The 21,032-nt window shown below is 33.8% G+C and overlaps 1 pseudogene; it reads right to left on the bottom strand.

Moving 5' to 3' along the window:
• Nucleotides 1-579: 579 nt before the first annotated feature.
• LOC135269469 (elongation factor 1-alpha 1-like) lies at nt 580-20,001 on the bottom strand (annotated as a pseudogene).
• Between the last annotated feature and the right edge of the window lie 1,031 nt (nt 20,002-21,032).

The raw sequence follows: 21,032 nt of genomic DNA, 5'->3' as shown, positions 1-21,032 counted from the left end.
GTGGGTCTCAAAATTTGGTGACAGATTTTTGGTAAAGTTGTTTCCATTAAAAAGTACTTGTTTTAAACACTAATAGAAGTGCCACATACACAAGCCAAAATGGTTCACAAAACATTTTCCTTTCCTTCTCAAGATGTTATGATGCATTATTATCATTAACCAGTCTTTCACTGTTAAACTTAAATGACCAATTGAAACAACAGTTCCAAGACTCTTTCCTCCTTTGATTAAGACTAGGATCACAGGTGCATGGATATATTCATTTATCCTCCTGAGCTTTCTAGGCACACTCAGTGACCTTGCCAGCTCCAGCAGCCTTCTTGTCCACTGCTTTGATGACACCTTGTCTGTCTTACATCACAAACAGAATAATGACTCAGAGGAAGACAGTAAAAGAAGCTCTTGACACACGTGGGATTGACAGGAACCACATCAATGATGGCAGTATCACCAGATTGCAGAAATTTGGGATCATCTTCCAGCTTCTCACCAGAAGAATAATCAGTCTTTTCGTTCAGCTCAGCAAACTTGCAAACAATGTGATCTGTGTTACAATTCAGTACAAGGTCATAGCCAACACTAATTTGGTTGGTCATAACCAACACTGATTTGGTTCAAGTTAATTACTTGAGCAGTTAAGAAAGCTGCTTTCATTGGTATGTCATTTTTCCTGTCACCAGCAACGTTGCCACAATGAAAATCTTTGACAGACACATTCTTGATGTTGAAACCCACGTTGTCTCCAGGAAAAGCTTCACTCAAAGCTTCACAGTGCATTTCAACAGATTGTACTTCAGTTGTAACATTGACTAAAGCAAAAATGATCACCATGCTTGACTTGAGAACACCAAATCTCCACTTGGCCCACAGGGAAGATACCCAACCAACAATTCTGTAGACATCTGGAGAAGCAGATGCAAGGGTCTTGTCAGTTGGAGTAGCTGGTAGTAGGATGCAATCCAGTGCTTCAAGCAGCATGGTTCCACTGGCATCGTTGTCTTTATGGGTATCTTTCCATCCCTTGAACCAAAGCACATTTGCACTTGGCTCCAGCATCTTCCTTGTATTCCAACCAGAAATTGTCATAAACGCTACTGTGTTGTTCTTGTAACCAATTTTCTTAATGTACACGCTAGCTTCCTTAAAGATACCCTTGTATCTTTTTTAGCTATAGAATGTCTTAGTAGAATTCATTTTGTTAACACCAACAATTAGTTGTTTCACACCCAGTGTGTAAGCCAGAAGGGCATCCACGTGAGTCTGTTCATTTTTGGAGATAACCACTTCAAACTCATCAACACCAGCCTCAACAATCAGGACAGCAGAGTCAGCCTGAGATATGCCTATAATCACGTTTTTGATAAAGTTTCTGTGTCCTGAAGTATCAATGACAGTCATGTGAGATATTTGTTGATCTCACATTTCCACAGTGAGATGTCGATGGTGATACCACATTCACACTCAGCTTTCTGTTTAATTCAAGACCAAGCCTTCATATCCCAGAAACCTCCTTACATTTTCCAATGGTTCTTTTGTTAATCTCACCACATTTGTGGATCTGATGAGCAATAGTGATAGACTTGCCCAAATCTATGTGTCCAATAGTGACAATGTTGTTATCAGGCTTTTTCTTTCCCATTTTGGCTTTTAGGGGCTGTTCTCATTACAGCTATGCTCGGACAACAAGCCCATTATAAAAAAGAAGCTGTTTCATACATCTTTTTGATTAATTACAGTCATGTGTTGTTTAACAATGAGAACGTGTTCTGAAAAATGAATCCTTTGGCAATTTCATTGTTGTGGGAACATCATAGGATGTACTTACACAAACTTAGATGGTGTAGCCTACTACACACCTAGGCTATATGGTACAGTCTATTGCTCCTAGGCTACAAACCTGTATAGCATGTGACTGTACTGAATACTGTAAGCAATTATAATACAAAGGTTAGTATTTGTATATCTAAACATGCAAAAGGTACACTAAAAATATAGCATAAAAGACAAAAATGGTATGCTTGAAAAGGGCACTTACTGTGACTGGAGCTTGCAGGACTGGAAGTTGCTCTGGATAAGTCAGCAAGTGAGTGGTGAGTGAATGTGCAGGCCTAAGACATTATTGTATGCTATCGTTGACTTTATGAACATTCTACAATTGGGCTGCACTATATTTTTAAAAAATTATTTTTATTCAATAATAAATTAACATTCACTAACTATAAATTTTTACTTTACAGACTTAAGTTATTTTAATTTTGATTATTCTGTAATAACACTTCAAACACAAACATATTATACAAATTTGAAAAAAGATGTTAAGATCCTTATCAATAAGCTTATATTCTATTTTTAATTTTCTTAATCTTTTTGAAATTTTTTGTTAAAAACTAAGACATAAACATACATATTAGTTGCGGCTTACACTGGATCAGGATGATCAATATTGCCCTCTTTGAATTTATCTTTTGACCCACTAGTAGCTCCTCAGGGGCAATAACACCAATGGAGCTTTGTCAGCTCTTACAATAATAATAGTTTCCTTTGGAATACCTCCTGAAGGTAATGCCTAAAACTGTTTTATAGTTAACCTTTAAAATATTTTCAAAGGACTGGCAATGAACTGGTTTGTTTATACTAGTATCAATCACACCAAACACATGAAAAAAAATCAGGCACTCTGACATTACAACAGCTATGAAGATACTAACTGATACGAGTTTTTTTCAGCCCTATTATAGTTCAATGGGACTATCATCATGTATGTTGTCCATTGTTGAATGAAATGTAATTATGCAGTGTATGCATGTGTACAATCAGAAATGCTTCATGAGTCTTCTTTGCTGAACTCTAAAACTTATATTGACACAGTCCACCATGTAACCATTAAGAGTATATTGACATTAACACCTGAAATGAAAGATATATACCATCCTAATTTTATAATTTTAATTTATACCAACAACATGAATTGTAGTGGTTGTATATTAGTCTCTGAAGTAAGCTGTCAAAGAAATATACAAGAACAACAAAAAATAGCAACCATAGCTCTTTGCTGTGCTTGCTTTAAATGTTTTACCATTTCCTCAATTACTCTTCATAGCAATACTGTGAGCCACTTATTATCATCATTACTTTAGAGATAGTAAAATAGAATCTCAAAGGTATACACCAAACAGTTCAAAGTCATTAAATTAGTAACTGGCAGAAATGTGATCCAAAGCAAAGTCTTTCGTTAAAACCAATAATACATTTCATATAGTCCTAACTGTGTGACACAATATAGATGGCAGTATATAGTATTAGCATTTTAAAAGATGACTGTAGAAAATAAATCTCCAAGGAACACTGAAGCGATCTCACAAAATGTAATTCTACAAAAATGAATGTCCTCCTGGGATAGGAAGAGATAAAGCATCTCAAACACCTGAGCTAGATTGACAGCTTGTCAGTTACCATCACAAAATATCATACTCCTCTCTGTAGAATTGATAAAAATGGTTTTTCATTGGTTGTATGGAAAAGAATCATAGAGCTCTGGCCTTGTATTTGCCACATGAGTTGCCTATAAACTGATGGATTGATTTTAATTTGGCCTTGGCAGCTTTTGTTACCCTCTGAGGTATTAGTCTTGCTCTGTTACAGACCTTTTTCTTGAACTCTGCCTTTGGACACTAGTCTTCTTCTAAAATTGTGTCCATGGGGCCCTAGGCGGGCTGTCAGTCATAACTTTGTTGGCCATAACTGATATGGTGTGTCAAATCCTTTAGTAATTTTGCCAGTTCTATTTTGTAAGAAAACATACCATAGTTGTCTGGAATGGCAATCTATATTTTAAACATTGTGTTGGATTAAAAAGAACTCATCCAATGCAAATAATGTTTTTACTAGTAGAAATAATAACTATATTATTAATAATAGTATTTTTATGTAAAAACACTAGGTTTTTGCACATGTGATTCCATATTCTACTTCATCTACCTAAGCATTGTTAAATGTACATATACTCAGAAATGGATAGGTACTTAAGAAATATTAACCATATTCAAACTAATCAATACATCTATGTATTAGAAGAGATATTCTCAATTTCACAAAGTCTGGTGTCATGATAAATTTGCCTCATTTCTCTTACCATCATTTCTATTAATGGTAGCATTACATATTTATATATCTATATACTAAATTTGGTTGGATATGATGAAATTCCTCTTTTATTTTCTTCTGTGATATATCTTCTGCTATTCTCTCTCTCATTCTATCACTTGCCTATCATTTTAACAAACTCCATTCACCTTTATGATCCAATAAAACATGATTATTCTAAATAGATAAATCAAGAATAAAACTGGGGTTTCATAATTTCCAGTAGAAAGTATGCATACCATTGTATTTGGGATGGTGTTTTGATACAGAATATTGTTATGTATATTAGAAATCTTTAAAATTAAAATAATACAATGTGTTTTTATTTCCTGCCATAATTATCTCAAGATGTTATAATTTTTGGCATTATTCGAGATCATTTATTTTAGCATATAAGCAAGTTTCTTAAACAATTGCTAAACACAATAATATACAGGGAACATTGCATTTATCTTAAATGATGAATGGATACAATTTTCAAGAAAATTGTATGACTGTGGTTGTTGTTTTATTCTTTATATGTAATAAAAATGTAAAAACATTACCTTTAAGTTATTTTCCCATAATTCCTAGCAACACAGAAAAAATAACCCAACTCTCCATTTTATTTTGTGTATAAATATATAACACTAGTAAAATTCTAGGAAAAGTGACATCACTTACAAGCATATGTCTTAATAAATTAATAATTAGTATTAGAAACTATTAAGAAACGATGATTTTTCACTATTTAATATTAATATAGTATTAATTAACTGTTTTAAAATAGAAGAAAATGAAATAATATGAGAAATAGTATATGTCCACTTTCTCATTTGATGTTTTTTACTATGCACACACTATATTTAAATTTCACCATTCTATTTTTAAAAATTCGGCACATATACACCATGAAATACTACGTGGACATAAAAAACGATGAGTTCGTGTCCTTTGTAGGGACGTGGATGAACCTGGAAACCGTCATTCTCAGCAAACTGACACAAGAACAGAAAATCAAACACCGTGTGTGCTCACTCATAGGCAGGTGTTGAACAATGAGAACAAGTGGGCATACGGAGGGGAACATCACACACTGGGGTAGGTTGGGAGGTGGGGGGCTAGGGGAGGGCCAGCAGGGGACAGGGAGGCTGGGGAGGGAAAACAGTGGAAGAAATGCCTGATGTAGGCGATGGGGGTACAGAGACTGCAAACCACCATGGCATGTGTGTACCTATGTAACAACCCTGTGGGATGTATGTATGTATTCCAGAGCTTAAAGTACAATAAAACAAACAAACAAAAGTAATAAATATTTCTGATAGATCAAAAAAATAGTAAGCATTGAAACAGAAAATCTTTGTGATATTTTATATCAAAGAAAGACATTGTAATATTTCACTTTACCAGGTGTGTGTGTGTACTTGGCTGGGAAATATGATGTTTTATATACCTATTCCTAGTGAATTGAACTTGAATTTCTAGCAAGCCTCAACACATCACAAGATGAAATAGTAAGTTCCTCTCAGAAAAGAACACAGCATTGAAAAAGTGGGAAAGATTGTTGAAACAGTCAAGTATAGAAAATAGATCTTCTGTCATAAAGATCTTGAGAGTAAATGTTGAAGCAGTAGAAATCACAAATAATATTGGCTTTTATGTTATTATACATTCCAAGAATTTTTATAGAGCTCAACTGGTATAATAAGATTACAATAAAACTTTTCCTAAGATTCTATGTATGTTGTAACTTTTCTTTTGTATAAGCAGTAAAACAAATCCCTCTTGCTCACTCTCAGTAGCTCTCTCTCCATTGCACATTTTTGCAATACAGAAATATATTTTGCCTATTTCTTTCCAAATTTTGCCAACTCTAAGCTTTTGAAACATAACGATCCATCTTTAAGATACAGATGATCACAATGAGAGTATTAGATGACTTCATTGTCTTTAACTGTATATAATCACAGCAATGCAAAGCATTTTATATTACATGACAGTATAAAGCTGTTTATATTCAAGTGTTTAAGCCACAGAACTTAAAATATAAAGAATATAAAATAATGCAAACATAGAAGTCTATTTTAATAAATCACTTTGCCTTTATAAAGTATGAAAAACTCCTAGGCTTGACCAAAAAATTTTCCCCCTTAAGCTCTGGAATCTTTTTTAGACAATGTTATCTTTTATTTCATGATATAGCTCAAGAAATCTACCCATTGGTTTATTTAATTGAACATTAGGCTGTAGTGCTACATATTTTACATATTTCATGTTTGCTCATTCATACAAACTTGGAAACATTTATTCACAGTGGTTGATATATGGAATGTAAAAATATCTATTTAATTGAAATAGTCTAATGTAAACACTCTACCTTTACTTGAAATTACACAGAAAGCATTCAAATTAGAACTACTTTAACAAAAATTAAAGATTCTCACACTGTTCAATGATGAGAACTTTTCATCGTTCAAGGAATGCCATGAATCATATGCATTTTCCAAGCATTCTTCTATAGATTTTGGTTATATAAATGTGGGCAAAACAATATTTCTTCCTTCACAGAGATTCTGTGGGAGGCAGCAGCAGGTAAAAAGAAAAGCAAATAAATAATCACCAAGTTAAATAATAACATATGAGGCAAGTGATGATACTTTGATTATGGTGAAAAAAGTGTGGAAGAAAGTATAGGCAGTGTAGGTAACTTGATCCAGGAAGTCCTGTTCTGAAAATGTGCCATCTAAATACAAACCGAAGGAAACAAAGGAACCAAGTAAATGACTTTCTGGGAAAAGGGTGTTTTAGGCCATGGAAAGAACACGTGCAAATGCTTTAGGACAGGCCAAGGCATGCTTGGAGCCTTGGATCTATAACAAGGAGAACAGTATGATTGAAGAGAGGGGAGTGGTAATCACAGATGACATCAGAGAGGTGGTAAGGGACCAAGAATAACATAAAAGCCTTCATAATACTTGGGATTTTATTCCACATGCTGTGGGAAGCCATGCAGGGCTTGAAACAGTGGGGTAACGTCATTGGTTCATATTTTAAAAGACTCATTGTGGTTTATAGAAAGTAGAAACCTTTAAGCCTAGAAGCAGGAGCCATGTTAGACTGTTTTTTTAAGACGAGGTTAGAAATTATCATGGCTCTAATTGGATTTGGAGTAGTGGCAGTTGTGAGAATGTTTGGATTCTGCATCTGTTTGAAAGGTAATTCTGAAAGGATTTGCTAATGAACTGGTTAACAGTGTGAGAGAAAGAAAGCAGTCAGGAATGACGTCAAGGTCAAAATGACCTAAACATTATTTTCCTCCTCATAGCAAGTTGATACTAATGTTGAAATTACTTATCCTGACATATTGAGATTTACTGACACATGGACTGAGTACATTCTGTTGTATTTTTCAAAGGTAATTAATATCAAAGAGACAATTGATAGACTAATAAAAGTACATGACACATTTTTTTATCATTTCAGCAGGTTTGCAAAAAATTTTAACATAAGTTAAACTGATTTTAGAAAACACAAACTGTTTCTGGTAATATACCTCCACAGTTTAAATGGTAAGTCATTCTAAAGATGCTCATCATCACTGATTATTAGAGAAATGCAAATCAAAACCACATTGAGATACCACCTCACGCCAGTTAGAATGGTGATCATTAAAAAAATCTGGAGACAACAGATGCTGGAGAGGATGTGGAGAAATGGGAACACTTTTACACCGTTGGTGGGAGTGTAAACTAGTTTAACCATTGTGGAAGACAGTTTGGCACTTCCTCAAGGACCTAGAAATAGAAATTCCATTTGACCCAGCAATCCCATTACTAGGTATATACCCAAAGGATTATAAATCATTCTATTATAAAGACACATGCAAACATATTTTCATAGTGGCACTGCTTACAATAGCAAAGACCTGGAACCAACCCAAATGCCCATCAATGATAGACTGGACAGGGAAAATGTGGCACATATACACCATGGAATACTATGCAGCCATAATACATGATCAGTTAGTGTCCTTTGTAGGGACATGGCTGAATCTGGAAACCATCATTCTCAGCAAACTGACACAAGAACAGAAAATCAAACACTGCATGTTCTCACTCATAGGTGGATGTTGAACAATGAGAACACATGGACACAGGGAGGGGAGCATCACACACTGGGGTCTGTTGGGGGTGCCAAGGGAGGGACAGTGGAGGGGTGGGGAGGTCAGAGAGGGATAACATGGGGAGAAATGCCAGATATAGGTGACAGGGGATGGAGGCAGCAAACCACGTTGCCATGTGTGTACCTATGCAACAATCCTGCATGATCTGCACATGTACCCTAGAACCTAAGTACAATTTAAAAAAAAAAAAGACGCTTCTTGAGCTCAGGAAATGTTTGATCAACAGGAACTCTGAGAACTTGAAAACTTTGAACAAGACTTTCTTCCATTAAATGAATCTAGTAAGAGGAAAAAAATATTTATTTCAAGTAGAATAGTTTATATATACAGAGGAAAGCAGCTATCTGGATACCAGGTTAATTTATAAATAGCTATATCCATGATAATATTTATATATATGCATTTCATGGATGATGTTCACTAGCACTGTATTTATTGATACTGTCTACTGTGTTAAATCTGTGATTAGTGGTGCCTCTTCACGGGGGAGGGAAAAGGGAGATAATATTTGTACTGGGGATATATAAACTCTGTAAATGTACAGAACACAAGATGGAAAAATGTAGAGAGTAAAGACACATGTTAGTCAACGAATGTGTAAAATTAGCTAAATGTTAAGGAAAGTACATAATCTACTGAGAGCAGGAACTTTTTCTCCCCTCTGCCATTTTCTCAGAACTTCAAAGAGTACCTGACACTCTATATCCCTCAATAATCATTTGGACAATTAATTAATTATGACATGAAACCATAAAATGGAAAATTTTTATGTATCTTTGTAAGACTTTCTTTAATCAGGACAAATTCAAAAGAATTCTACCCAGAGCTTTGCATTTATAGAATATACCTTCATACTTCGGTGATCAAATAGTAATGCAATATACTGAGAACATTTTATTTGAAAGATTGATAAGGAGTAATAGAAATAAAGAAGAGGAAGAAGGTCATATGTGATCTGTGACCTTTAGGAATTATAATTCAGTTGAGGAAAGATACACATAGCAGGGATAACTTAGTGCATGGCATTCTAGTTTCCTATATCAAATCCCCAACTATAGCATTCATTTAACTGTGATTTTATTTATTGCTCCTATAACTTCCTCTTTCACATGAATGAGTACTTCATAGAGTGATTAACCAGAACTTCTTATTGAAAATTTGATATAAAAAAGACTTCTTAATAAGAGAAGTAAAAATGAGTTCTAGGGAAAACTATAAACAGATACACAATAATAAAAATGTAAAGATGTACCCAGAAAACCATGAGCTGTTTTGAGAGAAGTAAGAGGTCTCTTCAAACATATGAAAAATAAGAATAGAAAGGGTCATTCAGGCTAGACTTTAGAGAACTATCAATGTCTGAAAAAGAAGGTTGGGCCTTGGATCATAAGCAGAGGTCACAAACTGAAGGGTTTTAAAAAGTGAGAGACATGATCAAGGTTGTATTTCTAAAAGCGATTCGGATGTGGATGGTTTTGATTGATTATAAAGGCAGGTCTTCAAATGTTGAGACAGCAGGAGCCCATTGAGCAAATCCAGTAGTTAGTTCATAAAATCCTGAGTAGGCACAGAAATGAGAATAAAAGGAATTGTGGTGGCTCAGGTTGAAGGGAAAAACAAATAAAAAAGTATTAGAAGTTACATCAAGTTTTAGAAGTGCTCGTTGGAAATAACATTCATAAAGATAAGAAAATTAAGAGTCCTTAATTACTCATACTGTGTATGAGTGTGTGTGCTTGTATCATCTCTCCATACAGTGAAGCTGAAAATATAATTATCTTCAAGAACATTTAAGAGACTATGTTTCAAAATGGTTATACAGATTAAAGACAGATCTGCCCAATGACCAATGGAACAATAATCAAACTGTCTCAGATGGTAATTAACTTAGTTTAAAAGTAGGTGACATTGACTAAGAAACAAAATGCTGAAAGTCAGAGAAATGGAATAGGCATATAAATCCAGAATACAAAGTAGCATGTCAAGCAATGACTGACCCATATTAGAGACCAACATGGGAGAAGCTGAGTATGTGCTGAGTTAAAAGGTGTGTGAAATTTTACACAGAAGGAAATAAAAGTAGAACCTAAAAGAGCAAACAAACAAACAAAAAAATCTGATTCATAGGTGATATGATTTGGCTCTGCTTCCTCACCCAAAATCTCCTCTTGAATTATAATAATCCCCACATGTCAAGGGTGGGACCAGGTGGAGATAATTGAATCACAGGGGTGGTTTTTTCCATGCTGTTCTTGTGATAGTGAGTTCTCAAGAGATCTGATGGTCCTATAAGAGGCTTCCCCCTTTGCTTGGCACTCACTCTCTCTCCTGCCATGCGATGAAGAGATGCCTTCACCATGATTGTGAGTTTTCTGAGGCCACGATGGCCATGTAAAGCTGTGAGTCAATTAAACCTCTTTTCTTTATATATTAACAGTGTCCAACAGTACTTTATAGCAGCATGATAATGGACTAATACATTACAATTTTTATGAATTCTTTTTGATTGTTTTATAGTTATCTCAAAAAGAAAAAAAATAATAAAAAATAAACATTACTTGAAATTTTTGACTCACTGCTTGGGTCAAATATCTCAAAGCAAAAGTTGTACAGCTTCATATCGTTATTTCTGTATTATTTTTCAATCTTCACTTTTCAAAACTATATTAAACATTTCCCACTTTCATGTTAAGTCTGGTTGGTGGTATCTATAAGAACAATGGTTAGGATTCTCTATTATTAAAAAAGAGTGTCAATTTCTCTATATTTTCATCTGATTTCTAAAATAAGTAGTGTATATTTAGAAGAGCATACTAACACCTTTGTCAGAGATAACTGTATGTTGTATTTTCCCTAGCAAAGGGCTAGTTCATAGAGGGGAATAACATAGGCTGGAAACTTTTAGAGGGTGGAAGCTGGGAGGAGGGCGAGGAGCAGGAAAAATAACTAGTGGGTACTAGACTTAATAACTGGGTAGTGAAATAATCTGTATAACAAATGCCCATGATACAAGTTTACCTATGTAACAAACCTGCACTTTCACCCCTGAATTTAATAAAAGTTACAGAAAAGGCTAGTACTAAAGTTGCTAAATAGAGTAACAAGATTCTGAGTGACGTGTGATGAGGAAAGAGTAATATGAGGTGAATTTGATGAGGCAGGTCTTGAATGACAACGTATTTAAGGTGTAGATTTCTGAATTGATTGAGAGAATAAAATGATTTTCATTTCAAATTCATTCTTGTTGCTAAAAGTGTCTTGGTCTAACAAAATGATATTGTTTTCCAAACCCAGAAAATTTTCTATCTACAATGACCCTTGGAAAATGGGTTTAAATTGTGTGTCCACTTATAAATGAATTTTATTTCAATAAAAATTAAAAGCGTGCCTACTTCCCTGCCTCTCCTGCTTCTGACACTCCTGAGACAGCAAGACCAATCCCCTCCTCTTTCTCCTCCTCTTCAGTCTACAAAACATGAGGACAACAAGGATGGAGACTTTTATGATGATCCACTTATATTTAATAAGTAGTAAACATATTTTCTCTTTCTTATAATTTTCTTTTCTTCAGTATTTTTTACTGTAAAAATAAAGTATATAACACATATAATATACAAAATATATGTTAATTGACTGTTTCTGTTTTCAGTATGACTTCCTGTCAACATTAGGTTATTACTAGTTCCGTTTTTAGGGAGTCAAATTTATAATCACATTTTCAGCTGTGCGGGGGTTTGCACTCCTAATGCATTGCGTTATTCAAGAGTCAACTGTGTTTCCTTTAAAGCAATTAACCATATTTCAACGTGGTTAGTCCTATTAGCTATTCTTCTTTTTGATTTTTAGTACATTAATTGTAAAGATATTCACTTATACATCATAGTTGTTCAGTGAATGATTGAATGACTCAAGTTGGATGAGTTAATGATGGCCAATATATCTTCTTATGAACTTTATTGGATCAAAGTTGAAGATTATAATTGCTGATGTTTTAACTTAACATTCTCAAAAATCTTGGGAGAATTAAAACCGTGTTGTTATATATTTTTATTTCAAATGCACTTTTAACATATGTGTTCCTTCTGATTCCTAAAACAGCCTTTCTGGAAACAAGAGTAACTTTTACAGCTCCTAGTTTATAGGTAAACAAATTAAAGCTTCTTGGAAAAATTCCTTGACAGTGTCAGAGGCTGAAATCTAGACAGACCTAACTGTATAGAGCATTTTTCACTTCCAGTTTTGCTCTTATTCACCAAACCATGATTATTTCATGCAATGGAAACACTGAGCTGGACAATATTCTTAAATTTGAATTATTCTGAAAGGCATTTACTCAGCCTAGAATTTCCTAAATTCAAAAGAGAACTTGAATAACAACCTGGAAGACTCAACTGCCTGACAGATCCAGAGTTGACAATGATTTGGCTGGCTCTCAGCAGTCACTTCTGTTTGTTACTTCACTGAACAAGACACTCACTGTATGATAATGCTGTTTCACTGGCCTTCCCCTGCTTCCTGCCATAGGTTTAAATTATCCACAATTTTTGTGGAAACAGTCCAACCCTATATGGATAAGAGCTGAAAAGGAATATCTTTAATGAAATACAGTTATACTTGAGGAAAGTTGGTTAAGAAAAGCCCAATGTTTTCAACTTAATTACTTAAATGGAAGAATGAAAAAGTTTTCAGATATCTTCTGTTTTGATGTGAATAAAGAAATCAATTTAAAATTCATTTTAATAAGTGGTTATACCACCCTATATCCTGTTTAATATGTCATTTTTATGCCAGACTTCAGCTTAAGTATCATGTAGAGCTACCAATACTGGTGATCTAAAGTTGGCATTTCAGCCGGGTGCAGTGGCTCATGCTCGTAATTCCAGCACTTTCGGAGGCTAAAGCCAGAGGATCATTTGAGGCCGGGAGACCAGAGTGGACCACGTAGTGACACTCTATCTCTACAAAACAAAAGACAACAATAAAAAAAGAGAGAAAACTCAGATCTACATTAAAAAAGGAAGAGTACTTGAAATGAATGAAGGTAAAATAAAATTTTTTAAAAATTTAAATTAAAATTTACCTTTTACTGACTTTGATTTAGGAAAAGATTACAGTTCTTCATCAGCAATTATAAGACAGTATAGAGGAAATAGTCTATGTTGGAGAGGAAGACATAGATTTCTGTTTTATACTTCAGAGTATAAAACATAAAATTCTGTTTTATACTCTGAAGATTATTATGGGATTCTCTCTCTCATCCTAACTCATATTTTTTCTGCCTATCTGTCTCCATCTCTCTCTCTCTCTCAAATGCAGTATCCCTGTTAATTGTACAGATATCTATTCTCTCTAGGCACACATCTGTAAATATAATTTATTTGTTATATAAAGAAACACACCTTCAAAGTCATATAGTATTATAACATAGACTTTTAGATTCAAGCATGTAAAGATTAATATAAAATTGGAATCCTTTTCAAAATTAACTTTTAAATATACAGATTGTCCAAATTCAAGGAAACAGCATTCACTCATTTACAATAAAATTCATTCTTATACTTGGGATTTTTGCTAAGAATTCATTTGTTTATTAAGATATGTAGATTTAACCTGATGATATAATTACTCTCATAATGAAAAGTAAGAACAATTAAACCCTATAACTATATGCATTTTTTAAACAACTTCAATTTTTGAATTACCTTGCATACATGTTTTGTATGTGACTGGAAGTCACATGACATACCCTAATTGTTACCACAGCATATTTTGTAACTACTTGTTACAACAAATTGATGTCTAACTAGCACTGCAGTCAGTATTGAAATACTGATGAGGGTTAATACTAGTAATACAGTGCTGATATTAGTCACCCAGCACTTCCATATCTTGAGCACTATATTGTTTATTGACACACGTTTTGGTTCAGTATTAGAACATTTAGGTCCCAGGTATGTTATGGAGTATTTAGAGTAAAACCAAAACAAATAGTTGATAAAATTTTAAAAAACTCACATGTCATTCTTTTTCTAGCATTAAAATAATGTAAATGCTACAAGATTGCTGTAAAATAAAACAACTATTTAGTATTTTAAATACATTGAAAATAACAGAGGTCTACTTATAGCCTTAAGAATTTGCCTTTTTGTAGGGGAAAAAAAGCCCCACCAAGCACAATTTAGCTATTTTTTTCCTCCCTCAAAATATGTGAACTCTCAGCTTGGTTAAAATAATGTATAATTAATATTTATTTGTTATCATTGCTTGTTAATTTAGGCGATTATATGTGTGCTATTCATTAAGTTCTATCAGGGTCATTTCAAACTGAAACCCTTTAGAAAAATCCTGCTTAATTTTTATTTTCTTATATTCTAATTTTTATTTTACATTCAGGGAGTACATGTGCAGATTGGTTATATGGGCATATCATATCGTGTGATGCTGAGGTTTGTGATGCAATTGATCTTGTCACCCACATAGTGAGCATAGTATCAAATAGGTAGTTTTTCGGTCCTCCCTCCCCTTCCTTTCATTCCTCTTTTGGAGTCCCCAGTGTTTATCCTTTCCCTCTTTGTGTTCCTGTGTACCTAGTGATTAGCTTCCACTTATAAATGAGAACATGCAGTATTTGGTTTTGCTTGATTTTAATCTTAAGCTTTATAGTCAGTATGTCCCACCCTTACAAACTGGTACTTTTCCTTGGTTCCTCGGTAAATGTGAGAACCACTCATAACGTGTAACGACAGAGAAGGGAAACTTTAATATCTGTTATGGATGTCTTATTTTTCTATCAGTAGTTGTTTTCTCTGATAGATAGATTTATCTTTATCCTGTTTTGTTTTAAGCTAAATATATTCATCTACTTTCAAAGTGGAGAGAGATATATATATAAGATATATGTTAAAATTTATATTGTAACTTTCTCTATTTGCTTGTTAAACAAATGTATATGATATTAAGTAAGTTACTACACAACAGTCTGCTTACACAAATCATGTCTTTAAAGTAAGTCTTTTTTAAATATAATTTTATTAGTCAATTAAATACTTAAAACAATATACTTTTACAAACATAATTGTAATTATGGAGCTTCTGTCTGTGTATATAATGATGCCTTATCTTTATTATCTTTGCATTTTATTTATATGTAACTATCCTAAATGTCTGACTTCTGTAAGCCATATTTCTGAAATGCATTGCCCGGTTAAGTCAGTCTACCACATCTAGAGGATAATTACTAAATAAAGATATTTAGAGTATTGCTTAGAAATTACAAACTTCCCCACCCCGCTTTGCTACATTTGTAGCACCTGCTATTTTCTCTGCAACTCACCTGTTAAAATGTAATTTATTACGATAAAGGTGTCTACTTATGGTTTTCCATTTCAAACACAAATACATAGTTATTTTGAGTGTTTTTCCAAGAATGTTTTCATCCATTCTGCTTATGGGCAAAAGTATCATTTTAGTATGGGATTTAGTAAAAGGGAAATGTGAGTGACAGTGGTAGAATTTTTCACAAGGAGGAAGAAAATATGGAAAACGTAAGAATGGCGTAGAGGAACTAGTCTTACAACCCCTTAAAAGAACATAAGTCTTTTAGGTAAAATGTAATCTTCTTAGTTTGACATCAATAGCCCTTGACAATAATTTCCCATCTAACCTTTCAGTCATAACTTTATTTTTCAATTTTATCCCTGCACTCAACATACATATAATCCCAACTGAAGATAATTATTAAAATCACCATGCCTTTTAAGGCTTTCTTGATTTTTGGAAAGGACTGTCCTTCAGTCCATTATATTTTCTTCCTCTCCAGCTAGTGCATTTCCATTCAAATTTCAATATCCAATTTAAATGCCAACTCTGTGACACCCTTCTGTATTCCCCCAGACAGAAATAATTGTGTTTCTTCTGACGTCTCCTTGTACATTTTATGGAATATGGTAAAGTACTTAAATCCACTGAATTGTAGCTACTGTCTTATTGTCTTACCGACTAATACAAGGACACCTTGGGGAATATGAGAATTTAAATTGAACAATAACGATAAAACAAAAACTCTGGGCATTGCATAATCTTCCTTTTAACTAATTAGAGGCCAAGTATATTGATGAAAAATAATTATATAGAATTTGATAAGACTTTCTTCTAAGATTAATTTTTGTTTTATAATTTTTTTGTTTCATAAAATTTTGACAGAAATATATTACATATAAATTTCTTTCTTTGTGATTCCCCACTTTTGTTGCTATATCCACATGTTGTCCTGCCTAGCTAACGTGTTTAAGAATGCAAGAAAATTTTCAAAAAGGGAGTCTGAAATTTAACTCCACAAACTACTATCTGGATTGGAATGCTCCATTAAATGCATTTATGATTTTGTTTTGAGTTATAGGGATGGGGAACGTAAAGGATTTGAGACCATATGTTGATATTCTTTGGATATGTTAAGAAATAATCTAGTGTTATCTTCTATTTCTTCTTAAATGTTTTTAGAGGTTACTTGGTACACTGGTAGACAAAAACTTGAAATGTTGATGTTTAAGTGCTATTGATTGCTGGCAGCAAAGAAGTCCAACTGTGCTGGCACCTGAGGTAGTGTCTCCACATTTTCTTCCAGGATCATCACCTTCGTTCTAAATAGCAACCACACAGTGTGAACAGAAGTCATATGTTTTAGATTTTCTGCCTTGGAACCCAGGAAATCAGTATGATTGAGTAAACATATTAAACTTCCCCTGCACTTCCAGCCTGAACAGATGTTAAGTATGAGCTGATCCACCTACATTCAACCCGAGAGAGTCCACATCCACAGACTGTTTCATTTCCTTTTTTCAATTTACATAGAAGCATAGATTCTTGCTGGCATATATAAACGTGCCATTTAAGGCAATCAAAAATGGCTCCACATCTCACTTGATTTCCACAATTGTTGCTGTAACGATGGACCACTGAGGAGAGAAACTTAATTTCCCTGGCAGATCTTCCCACATTTAAGCAACATGTTCGTGAAGAGCCAATATTCAGTAATTACAGCACAATTCCTCACAATTTCACAATTCTCTAACAGTATGCATTTTCACAATGTAAAGCTGATTTTCCTTTAACCAAATAAAACATGAAAAGATAGCTACAAGCAATGGGCAATCTAGATCATTAGATGATTGATGTAAAATTAGAGGACATTGAGACTGGAATAGATTGCAAACATCAGGGAGCTCAGAAAACTCGTAAACTCTGTATTTTGAGGAAATGTGTTGTTGATGCTTTTGCAGCTCTGTGTAGCAACCTAAAATAAAGGCCTAAAATAATTTATCTACAAGTTACTTTGTTATTATTTGCAATTATTTCACATCATACAGCTTCTCTAGGAAGTCCTCAGCTTATTCACCAAAACAGAATCTTTAGTTATAATTCCATTCCTCTGTTCATACTATTTCTCTTGACTATGAGACAAAGAATCAAAACCAAGTAATCACAAACATAGAATATTGTAGTGGTTATGTTTAATTTTCTAATGTTGTGAAAACTACCTAATCAAATGAGTTATTCTCTTTTACAGATAGTCCCTATGAATCCGTAAAAAGATACAGAAGTGATCTACCAAGTCTATACATTGTAAGTAATCATATTTTCTATTTCCAAATACTATTTTGTTTTGATGGTAATGAAAGGTACTATGTATGGAGCACTTAAATATGCATAAGCACTGTGCTAATCTCCTTAGCTATTACAACAAATGGTGTAAACACTGCAACCTACATTCTCTTTGAAGCACAGGTAGTCATAACATGGGTGCTCACATTCTGTATTCTTTATACTAGGGGAAGGTTAAAGAATGAGACAGAGAAAAACACATACACAGAGATGTGAAATGTACATGAGAAAAATTCAGTCTGATAAATTATATAATGAATCTTCACAAAGCACATAGTACTATGACAGCAAAAGACTAGCAGATAAGAGGAGCATTTCTATTTAGGTGGCACTGAAGCACTGACTAAATTTTAAAATGGTACAGGCTTGTTAGCTCATAAAAGAGAAATCTAAGCTCAAGTAAGGAAATAGCATGTAGAAGGTGACAAAGTTATAAAATGTATAATTGTATTTCATATCAGGGAATATAAAAAAAAAAAGAAAGAAAAGAAAACAGAACCAGAAGATTCAAGAGTACAGGAGACCAACGGGCTTGCGGGTGGTTAAAAAAAATACTCCCACTGGTTTGTAGGCACAGATCAGTGAAAAATTTTACCTGGATGATAGATGTGAGAGGGTTAGGAACACTTGGAAATGTAACCTGCACTTTGCTGTTTCTCCTAGCCTTCTTGCCATTAACCAGGACGATGAAACAAGCCGTAGCCAAAGGGCTGCGAGTAGAAATCACGTGTGTCCCTTGGGTCAATAGAAAACCCTCCAGCATTCTGTTCCTCTGCCAGGGCAATGAGGAGACAGCGTTGAGACTGTGGAAGCAGAATACAAAAGCAACCTCGATGAATTCCTGTGTAGCAGCCAAATACCCCAGAAACTCACCTGGACTACAGTGATTTTGTGAAAGCAAGAAATAAAATGTTAGATTGCTACATCTTCAATGCCAATCCTATCTTGATTAGTACGAATTATCAGAAAGTAGGAGAAACAAGAACATGGGATTTCTGGCACCATCGTCATTGGTTATGAAGCAGAAGATTATCGGTAACATTCCATCCTGTATGGTAGTGAGGGTTTGTTCTATTTGCCAATGTTTAGAGCCACAGTAGTGTGTTTACATGAATTTAATTGCATTAACCAGTACATATTCATTTTCTTTAGATGGATTTAATTTAAGTACAAGCCTACCAGTGTTATTAAACAAATGGACAAAATGAGCAATGAAACATTTTATGCTTCTTATTGAAAAATGAACAAATATTATTCTAATAATGAAAGCTCCTAGTGTAATAGAATGTCAAGATTAAAGTGGTTCTTTTCTACCATTTAATGGATGAGTTCTAGAAAAGACAAGTGCTGTAAACAAAACACTATTTCCATGGCAACACATACTCCAGTTTTTAACCTTTCATCACACAGAAAGAATTTTGAAACTTTTTTTTAATTTTTATAGTTTGTAATAACAACGGCAACCTCTAAATCTGGTATTTTCTGGAAGCTAATAATTGGCAATGCTTCAGGCCTTACAGGTTTTGGCCAATATTCCAGGAGAGCTTTACCCAGGTTTCTTATTATTTATAAAAATTCAGTTCATTTTCTGAGGGCAGATACTTAAAGACAAAATAAAGTGTCAGATATACCTCCCTCTGAGTCAAATATTTGTATATACATATATGCTGTATGTTTGTGTGGGCATGTGCAGACATATATATGATTGTGTATGTGCATATGTAAGTTATTCTTAAAATTTCTGGTAAGTAATAGTATAAATAGCCAGTGATAAAGTATAAATGTAAGAAATAATATTGTATTAGTTCTCTACTGACACACAGCAATATTTCTATAAAATTTGCAGATTAAACAAAGCAAATGAATTATTTTATGGTTTGTGCTGGTTAGGAATTTGGAATGGAATTTAGCTGATTCTTCTGCTTCAGAGTCTTACAAGGCTTCAATCAAGGTAGCAGCCAAGATTATGGTCTTACCTGAAGCTCAGCTGGGAAAGAATCCTCTTCCACATTCATATGGTTCCTGACGGTATTCATCAAGCACCTGGAAGGCTGTTACCCTGAGGACCTCAGCTTCCTGTCAGCTGTTAGCTGGTGGCCACACTCAACTCTGTAAGCTGTGATCTTCTCCATGTGGCAGCAAAACACGTGGCAATTTGTTTCTTCAAAGTCAGCAAGACCAGTTACAATCTCATGTAATGTAATGTTCACATAACCATGTGGTCTCATATTTGTCATTCACTACTGTTAGAGGTAACTCAGTTCCTGCCTACATTTAAGAGCACAAAGGTGTTATCAACAGAAGGTAGGGATTATAGGAACCACACTGGAGCCTTATACCACAGAGATTTTCACCTCAGTCCACATGATTAGAAATTATAGGATGACAGTTCTGGAGATCTCAAAAAATAAATTTTGCTTAATCAGCAACATAAAATGTAAGTAACTGCTCTGTGACAAATAGAGATTTTGTAAAACTGTGTTGCAAACACTATTTATTCCCTTTCTCAAGGAAATAACTCATAAAAATTTTAGCATATACCCAAAATAACTTTTTGTATTATTAATTTTTACCTGAGACAATACATTTTTAGAGGAATAAGAAAAGGAATTATTACCAAAGACATTAATAACCAAAAAGACCTAGATTCAGATCCTGGCATAATTATTTTTAAAGCTTGTAAAATCTTTGTAAAGACATGGCTGATTATTAGTTTTACTATCTATAAAATGAATATAGCATGTGCTTAACATGCTTATTATGGGTGTTAAATATTATAAGATTTGAAAAGGCCTGGTATATAGTAGCATCTACTTAAATGACTGATAAATTATTGAAACAATACTTAATTTTTATATATAAGAATATTTAAATTCACATATTATTAAATTTTCATATACTCATTTGGAAACTGTTTCTTGTTTGGTTAATAATTATTTGAACTTCCTGTACTAGGTGACAGTCATACCTCAACCTATCAAAAGTTAATTAATTTCTGCTAGGGAAAGATACAAAGTAATAATATTATCCAAATTATATTTCTGAATACTGTGCTCAGAAGGAATGT

The sequence above is a fragment of the Aotus nancymaae genome, unplaced genomic scaffold (genome assembly GCF_030222135.1).
Source record: "Aotus nancymaae isolate 86718 unplaced genomic scaffold, 86718_ANA_hifiasm-v0.15.2.pri h1tg000006l, whole genome shotgun sequence".
NCBI classification, from domain to species: domain Eukaryota; kingdom Metazoa; phylum Chordata; class Mammalia; order Primates; family Aotidae; genus Aotus; species Aotus nancymaae.
Note: the sequence above shows the minus strand (reverse complement) of the source record. Positions and strands in the feature narration are given on the sequence as shown.